Genomic DNA, 9486 nt, shown 5'->3' with positions numbered 1-9486 from the left:
GTGGACTGTTAGGAACACGGCCTCACAGCAGCAGGTGAGCGGAGAGTGAGCGAGTGAGGCTCCATCTGTATATGCAGCCGCTTCCCAGCACTGGCATCACCGCCTCAGCTCCACCTCAGATCATCAGGCATTAGACTCTCACAGAAGCACCCATCCCTGGTACCAAAAAAGTTGGGGACCATTATCTTAAAGGATTCTCAGCAAAGTAGCCCTTCCCTCCCCCTCCCCCCCGAAAGCCTCCCTTTTCTTCATTGGACTCAAATATGAGTTCACTGGGACCCGGGCTAGGAGGCAAATTTGTGAGCCAGACACAATGCTGTGCACTTGACATTGGAACCTCTATCCCAAATAACTTTCAAAGATAACTATGGTTTTAATAGCCTAACATTTGCCTTAGGGTGAATTCTTTCAGAGTGACTTCTGGCAGGCTTGCCTTATCAATTCCGCTGACTTGCTCAATTTGTCTACACTAAAGAGGAAAAGAAAGTAAGACTTACTGATGTAGGTGGGGTAGAAGGACAATTCCCTTCTACCCCACCCACATCAATAAGAAATATGCAAAAGTACTTTGTAAGTCATTAAAGTACTATACATGTACATGCATATACATATATATGGGTGTATGTATCAGATACTATTTCTTTGTTAAGCTACCCTTATAAAACCTAATTTCATTCTACTGATCCTGTTGATTCTAGAAACAGATAGTGGTTAATAAATTTTTTAAAGTATGCCCCAGTCATAAACCCTGGATTTCTGTTTGATTAAGCTTCGGTGTGTTCACTTCTCTAAAAAGTATGATTTGCAGTTCCAAAAGGATCACAGTTGTGGGGGATTGTTTCCCAAATTTAACATTAAAATTACATATTTTATATATGAGTATTTCTCATAAAAAAAATGTAGAGACCTGAGCCCTACTCCAGACTCACTAAATCTGCTTTTCTGTAAATTAGCACATAAGTCGGAGAGCTACTGCTATATACAATATACTCCTGGTTTTAGTAAGAGTAAACTATGAAATAGAAGAAAATATAAGATTGTATCAGAATTAAGAAGAAGAAAGTCTTGTCCAAGCATATTTTTAAAGTAAGAAACTAAAAACAAACTCATCAATTTTATTAGATAAAATTTAGATTTCTTGTAGCAAACAAGACCACAAACAAAAAGCTAAAAGATAACAAAATAGCAAGATGTATTTTCCACGGCATTATATAATGCCTTGCATTGCTTACAATATGAATAAAATGCATCAGAAATAAATTCAGAGTTCTTTGGTAATTAACCCACTAAATGGTAAGCCAGCCCAATGCCCTTGACTTTGTTTTTTATTTTTTCACTCTGTGATGTCACTTGGGAATCTTCATGTCTCCAGACCAGTCTTCAAGATTATGGCAGCCTGATGGTTGCTGGTGGGGCTGGATTCCAGCTGGAGCGAGATCAGGGTCACTGATCTCACTGTGGCAGTTTTACAAGACAAAATGACTCCAGGCCCCTGGCGCTCAGAGGGCTGATGTTCAGGCAGGATGTGGAAGGGCTCGCCCCAATCATTTCCCTCTCCAGGGTGGTCTGACTTCGGTTTCTCTGCTCCAGCCTGCAGCAGGCTGATGGCCAGGCTGTCCTGGAAATACTTATCTGAAGGATGATGACTGTCCCCGTCGCAGGTCAGAGCACTTTGCCTTTCCTTCCTCCCTTTCTCTTTTGAGGAACTTTTTGTACTGGAGGAGATAAAGCCCCAAGGATTCCTAACTGGAAACATTGGTTAGGATCGTCTTTGAGCAAGCAGATGGGCCTGGGTCTGACTTAGTAACTTGAGGCTGAAGCCCTTCTCCCACAGTCCAGTGAAGTAGCCCTGCCCCCCTCAATGAGGTTAGACCTCACCCATCCCTCTCCTACCCAGCTTGCTCAGACTTCCAGAAGGGCCTTGGATGTGCCCCCGCCTGTTCTGGTGGTTCTGTGGTGACTTTAGCTCTGTGTGTGCCAGGTGCAGTGCTTGTGATGTCTGTGTCAGCCCAGGCCCAGAGGCACAGGAGACCCCGGGTACAGGGAGCTTGCAAAGGCATTTGGTCCTATAATTCAGGAGAAAAGGGAAGGTGTCGCCACTTATGTGAACACCCCTCTGCACTGCAAGTCCAGCCCATGACCTGGGGTCCAGGGCCATCAGGCTGTGAATTGGTGTGAAAGTGCTTTTGAAGGCATTGATGGTGGAGGGTCAGCAGCATCCAGAGCCTGGTTCTCTGGGCCCCTCCCCAACTCTGTGCCCGGGTAGAAGGCTGGTATCTCCGTCACATGTCCGAAAGGTGACTTGCCTGGCTAACTCCAGAGCAGAAAGCATTGAGGGTACAGGACCCTGGGGAGAGAGCCCCCTGCTAACCAGGATGCCCTTGCTCTGAGGAGACAGTGCATGAGAGTGGGTGTCCCTGTGGTGAGGAAGCAGAGAGGGATCAGGTTCAGGGTTCTTGCAAAATACCCAGAGACTCTTCCCTCTCTCATTTAGAAATATTAATCTAAACTCAATTATTTTCTTATAAATGAAGAATAAGATTATACAGATAAAGAAGAGACTGATCCTGTGTTCAAACTCAGATTTGTCTGAATCAAATTCTGCCTTCTCCAAACTCTACCACACTGCCCACAATTTAGACTGTAACTTTCCAAGGCTCGGGGAATAATTGATTTAGATTTGTTAAATATTGTATTCTTGCTGTGCATTTGGGTGAGTTTTCACTTTATTACCTTTCTCCAAGTGAAAATTTACAGCAGGCAGTTAGATATGAGTGTCCAGAGTTTGGAAAAGAAATTCACATGGAAATATGGATTATGGCTATTGATACCTGGCTTATACTAAGCACCCTATGAATATTTATTGAATTAAATGAATGAATGAAGAATCCAATTGTATATTCTTATATCCTTTTCTATTAATATGTATTTTTCAAACAGAAGTGGGATTCTGCTGAGTGCACTGATTTATAACTTGTGTGTAAAAGTGAACTTTTTCTTTAACGCTCTACCAAGAGAATACCTGTTTTGAAGAGTATTTAGAAAATAGAGGTAACCGCACCATCTAGTGACCAGAGTGAGAACTGCGAGTTGAACGCAGCTAACAAAGAAGAGAGGGAGGGAAACTATTGGTGAATACGGGGAGAAGACTTGATACTGGGGAGGAAATGCCTCAACCTTTATTCACCGTGGACTGACACAGTATCAGCCTCCTCTTGGGGGGTGAAGTGGCACAAGAAGCAATATATAGTTAGATGGTTTTTCCCTGTCTCAAGTCAAGAAAAGAGTGTATGTGCATGTGTATGTGTTTCAACTGAATGGTCTTAATACTATTTTCACTTTTTCTCTGATTGTGGAAATTATATGTTTACACTAAAAAGAATATTCAAATATAGAAAAGTATAAAAGAAGATATAATTTCCTTATAGTTCCTTTACCCAGAGAAAATAATTGTTAATATTAACATGCATTTACTTATACTGTGTGTATATATATATCTCCTTTTATATACTGTTTACTTTTTTATATAGCATACATGTGTATTACTTTATATATTATACATTAAAATACCTTTATGTATTCATATATATATATTCGTAGTAATATCTTATATAGCATATATTTTATTTATTTTTATATGCACAAGACATTCATCCATATGGGTATTCCATCAACCACACCCCTTAATGAGAAAGACAATCTAACCTTAGTCAAGCTGGCTTAAATTGAATAAATTTATCATAAGGAGTTTAAACATAGCTTTAATGTCAATAGTGTACTTACATTAAACTAAAACTTAATTTTCTTTTTCTCTGTCAAAAGGACAAAGTTTTCTTGGACTATTGGTCTGCTCTTGATCAGAGATTGTGAAAGGTTTTTGTTTACTTTTTAAATAATATGTAAGGATTACTTATAGATACAGAAAGGAAGGATTTTGTGTTTTACCAAAACACTTTAACCTACAAGGCAATAAATCTGCTACTCAGTGAACCACTTTGCCAAGGCTTAATGTCTAGGCTCTAGGCCTTGACATTCTTTCTGTGATAGCACTGGGAATGCCTCTCTTCTGTGTTTGCTCTTCAGGGAAGATACTTTCAATGCACGTCAACTTTAGGGGCCTTTTTTGTGGACAAGGCTGGCCATGATGTACTTCACTGGGAGAATATTTCCGACTATGCTCAGTTTAGCAGAAGAAAAGTCCTAGGATATTTAAAGAGTACATGGAAAGTAATTGAGGAACATATAACATAAGGGGAGGCATGAGGAAGGATAGGAGAAGAAACCAAAGGTATTCAAAGTGAAGGAGATCTTTTATGTACCATGGCAAGTGATGAAATCAGATGTAGACTACAAACCAAGCAATAGGTCCACAGTGCTCTGAAAGAATCTCTTTTTCACCAGCCTGAGCTAAACTCTCTGGTTCTGTCCAAAAGCAATGGTGGTGTGAAGCCTTTGCTATCATAGGGCTGGCTACTTAATGGCTCTCAGCACATGTGGTCTATTTTCATGTTCCTATCCACCCTTTTGGGTGCACGCCAAAAGTGCGTGGGAGGAGACGCCCCACCTTCAGAGATCCAGTTCTTAAGGAGAGATGGCAACATTCGTAGGTCAGGGGTGGAAGTGTGGGAATTAAAGAGGGGAGAAAAAAAACCAACTGGTGAGGGGGCATGTGAGATAGCCCACTGGCCTATACATAGCAACTATCCCCATGTGAGGCACATAACAGGCACAGTAATGATGAAGTTCCCAGAAGTCTCTAGAGGACAAGTACTGTTTCCTTGCAGTTGGCCTTTGTGTCTCCCCCAACCTATCCACCCTCAACTTGACATACCCTGGTAGATATATAAGAAAACATGACTGCCTTTCATTGTATGCCCAAGATGTGAGGCTCTATTATCCCCCAACTTAGGTCAATGATAAAAATCTTAGCAACAAAAACGATGTTGGTCAATTCAGCTTGTAACTTCTGTTAGAACTGTAAGCAATAACTAGTCCATGATCATGTATAGGTGAGGTTTGGGGGCTCATGAGCAGAATAAAGTTGTATAGGTAGAGTAAAAAAACTCTGAATGAGTACAGGAATGCAGATGTGAATTCACCTTGAAGCTAAGGAAGCTTAAGTTTCATGGCCTCTTCATTTGTATGGGCACCATCTAAGGCCTCTAGGAAGGCTTATGATAGGTAAAATTCTAAGGTGGTCCCCAATGATCTTCACACTTGTATAATTCCCTCCTCTTGACTGTAGATGGAACCTGTGAATACGATGATATCATTCCCATGATTATGTTTCATTATATGGCAAAAGGAATTTTGCAGATGCACTCAAGCTCCCAAATCATTGAGTTGATAGAAAGGGCAATCGCTAAGTGGGCCTGACCTCACTGGATGAGCCCTTAAAGAGACCTTAAGTCAGAGAGATTTGAAGCATGAAAAGGTTCGATGTAAGGGAGATTTTCCACTTTCGGCTTTGAAGATAGAGGGACCATGTGGCAAGGAATGTGGGTGATTTCTGAGCTGAGAGTGACCACCAGCTGATGGACAGGAGAATAAGATCTTAGTCCTACAACCACAAGGAACTGAATTCTGCTGCAACCAGCGTAAACTTGGAAAAGGACTTTTTAAGCTCCAGATGAGAGTACAGCCTGGCTGACATCTTGGTTTCAGCCTTATGAGATCCTGAGCAGAGAACCCAGTCAGTCACAGCATGTCTGGACATCTGACTTACTGAACTGTGAGCCAAATAAGAGGTTGTTATTTTAAGTAGCTAAGTTTGGCATTTTGTTATACGGCAATATAAAACTAATGTAGAGGCCATATTATGTCATATTTTTGTAAAGTTAGCAAAAACAAAAATATTGACCACAATTTAAGAGTACTGTCTTTTTCTACTCCGACTTCTTCTCTTGTTTGGTGAGATGTATGTTGGTTGGCATGTTTGGGATCCAGCTAAGGGGAAGTTGATTTGGAATTACATTTAGTTTGGGTTTAATTGGATAAATTATTCATGGTTTCTTAATCTCTTGCATGTTAATTACTAGTAAGATTTCACAGGGTAGTGAGTAGCTCTAAAATTCAAACCAGCCCTGTCTGACTCTAATGCTAATAAGCCTGTTATACTCTGTTGCCTTTTATATGCTTAGTGAACCATGCATAAATCTTATGGCTCAAATTAAAAGCATGGTAGTTTAACACCAGCCATTTATCAGCATTTGATCCTATTTCCCCACTTCATTACCTGATTCCAAGGTACTTTTTTAGTCTTGTTTCCCATCGCTGCCCTCTAAGTACAATATGATTTATCAGAAACAGACTCCCAGTCTTTGCTACACCAACTATGCCGGTAGTTTTGCCAAATCGCATCCACACAGGTTCATATTTATTTCTTGGTGATTTCGCAGGAGGTACTGACATTGATAAAGATGCCAAAAAATTCAAAACCAGTACTACAATGAAGACTGTGGGGGAGGAAAAATAATGTTCCCTTTACCTTTCTAGATTCTTGGCTGAGATTCCACCCCCACCCCATAATAAAAGACAGATTAACGAGAAAAGCAAACAGAAGTTTAATAACATGTATACCTCCTGTATACAGGGGAGAGACTCAAGAAACTGAATTAACTTCCCCCAATGGCCCAAGCTACCACTTTAAATACCATCTCTAGCTAGAGACAAAAGATGTGGGGGTGGGGAAGGCCAGTTATGGGAGGTTACCAGGAAAAACATAGTAACAGAAGGTAAGGCTGTTATGTAGATTTCAGTCTTAGCCTTCTCTGTTGATAAGAGTTCCTAAAGATTTAGTCATCCTCTTCCAGGTACAGAGAAGGGGAGGGACACCCTTACAAATGGAGATTTCCTTTATGAATGTAAATCACTTTTACAAAAGGCTAACTTCTACTCAGTTTTCAGAGCTTTTCCTATTTCTGCTTTTTTTTTTTTTTTTAAATAATCAGCCTAAAATAATCCTTATACTTAAGAGGCATACTCTGGGATGACAAATTCTGCTCCCTTTCAGGACACTGACATCAAACTGGTTTGTGAATGTGATTATTAAGAACATTTATGATAAAAATCCGCAAAAGGAAACTTAAATCTCAAACCCATGTAAGAAAGAAACTAGACAGAGGTCGACAGTAGTTTACTCAAATTTAACAATACTAAAAATTTATCCATCACCAATAATAAGTTGTAAAGCTGAAACATTTATCAATAATAAATTGATTAACCATGCAAATGAAAGACTGAATTATCTTTACATTTTTCTCAAAGAGATATTAAAAACAAGTCATATGAAGAAATTAGAGTTTGTAGCCATAAATTAGAGAAAACAGTCAGAGGTGTGCCAGGCAATTAATTAACAAAAATGTTATTTGTATGGAAATTGGAATGTTTTGTATATGTCTATTGTTTAAATTTTGTAATTTGTTGTGAATTTTCTCATTATAAATAAATATTAACTTTGGTGCCTAATTGCCTGCATTGCCCATATCTTTTTAAATATTATTTTTCTTAAAGAGGGTCCTTCAAATTTTAAGTTTCAGGCCCCACAACCTAGGTCTGTCCCTGAGAAGGTTAAGAAGCAGTGGGAAATTTTGGCTGCAATTGGAAAGAGTTAGTAGGGATGTGGATGTGGCAGAAGACTGGGAAGTTGACAAGTTGTGGAGATTGAATTAATAATAATTTGGAAGACCAGAACATTGTGACCAGCTTTGAGTATCTGAAATTCCAACATTTCCTAGGTACTATGAAATTATATGACCTCTGAAGCTTACTTCAGGAAAGCTCCCCATTCCCTAACAGGCACGCACGCCCCTCACAAGCGGTGCCTCCAGCTGCTCTGTACATTTCAAACTTAAAAACAAGTGGTTGCCTAAAGGATCTCTATTTGTATGATCACTGAGCAGGAAAAACAGGTGGCTGGGTTATCTACCCACACACACTGGAATCTACCTCCTGCTTCCCAAATGACAATGGATAGCTCTTTTCTATTCTCTAATGACAAACAGCACGTATACTGATATTTATAACAGTAATGATAATAATAACCATAAGGAATAGAACTGACAAATATTAAAAAAGAACTAGTGAAAATCTCTCACTCTCACTGAGCCTCATTTCCTGAACTCTACTTCAGGGCCCTGAGAAGACTGCAAAGAAAATGCTAGACCTTCAGGTCTTGGGAGCGGGATGATGGTGAGACTAGGGAGGAGAGAAAAAATGGAGACATGGTGAATCAACTCCAAGTGGCTGGTCCTTGCTGAGAAAGGCAAATAGAAATTCCAGGGAGATGATACACTTCTCGTATTTCTGACAAAGACTGAAAAGATGAACGGTGTCACGTGGGGCGGGGGCCAGGAAGGGACCACCCGGCTCCTGAAGCGCTGCTGGAAGGGTTGAAGACTCAAGTTCACTTGTTAACATGGACCTCACTGGACAAAGGGCTGACGTGAATTAAAGTCACTGTATAGCCCGAGACCTTTCCCGCCTGAGCGTCATCTCATTACCTTGAAGGCAGACAAGCGCGCCTCGGAGGATAAGGGCTACCGCTTGTCCCGGATCTGAGGAGTTTGAAAGAGCAGAGGATACCCCAGGGCGAAGGCCAACACCAAAGCAAGTCGAGGACTGCACTGCCTAAGTCCCTTTCCTGGCCCATTTTGCGGCCAAAAAAAAAAAATGGTGGGCTTTCGGGGGAGGGAGGAGAGGGGACAGCAGTTAGGTTTGGGCACTCCCAATTGCATGGACGGCAGGTTGGCCTCTGGCCCAGGGAAACAGGAAGAGGAAGAAGATGCCTGGCTTCCCTGCAAAAGAACGTGAAGGTGTGAGCCACCTGCAAAGCGCTGGAAAAGAAAAGGAGGTGGGGGGAAGGGCAGTCAGCGGATTCCGCGGCCACGCCCTCTATCCATTTTGACTCAGAAAATGGCGGCAAAAGGAAACTCTGGGGAGGTGGGCGGGTAACCCGTGAGGGCGCCAGCTTCCTATAGCGGAGGATGTGGGCGTGTCCACGAGAGAAAAATGGAGGAAAGGAGGTAAGCACGGCGGGTCCCTGCAAATCTGTGAGGGACTGGCTGGTGCCCGCCCCCACCCCTGGGGCGGGCAGACATGGAAGCGACTTCTTTCCGGGACTCCATTCTCCACACTCTCGGCCTGCTGTTTGTTTGATTCTTCACACTCTCCCTGTCATGATGGGTTCATTCCCTCACACTCTTGCTGTTGTGTGTGTGCATTCCTTACGCTCTCGCTCTGCCATGTTTGCATTCGCCACACTCCCTGTTGTGTGTGTTCCCCACACTTCGGCCCTGCCGTGTGTGTTTATATTTTCCCCATACTTTTACCCTGCCCTGTGCATATTCCCCAGTCTCGTCCTGCTGTGTGTGTGCATGTCCTACACTCCATCTGCTGTGTGGGCACATTGCCTGCATTCTTGCCCCGCCGTGTGTGTGTGTGCGTGTGTGTGTGTATGTGTAGGGGCATGCGTGTAGCTCTCAAATG

The sequence above is a fragment of the Pteropus alecto genome, unplaced genomic scaffold (genome assembly GCF_000325575.1).
Source record: "Pteropus alecto unplaced genomic scaffold, ASM32557v1 scaffold538, whole genome shotgun sequence".
Taxonomy (NCBI): Eukaryota; Metazoa; Chordata; class Mammalia; order Chiroptera; family Pteropodidae; genus Pteropus; species Pteropus alecto.
Note: the sequence above shows the minus strand (reverse complement) of the source record.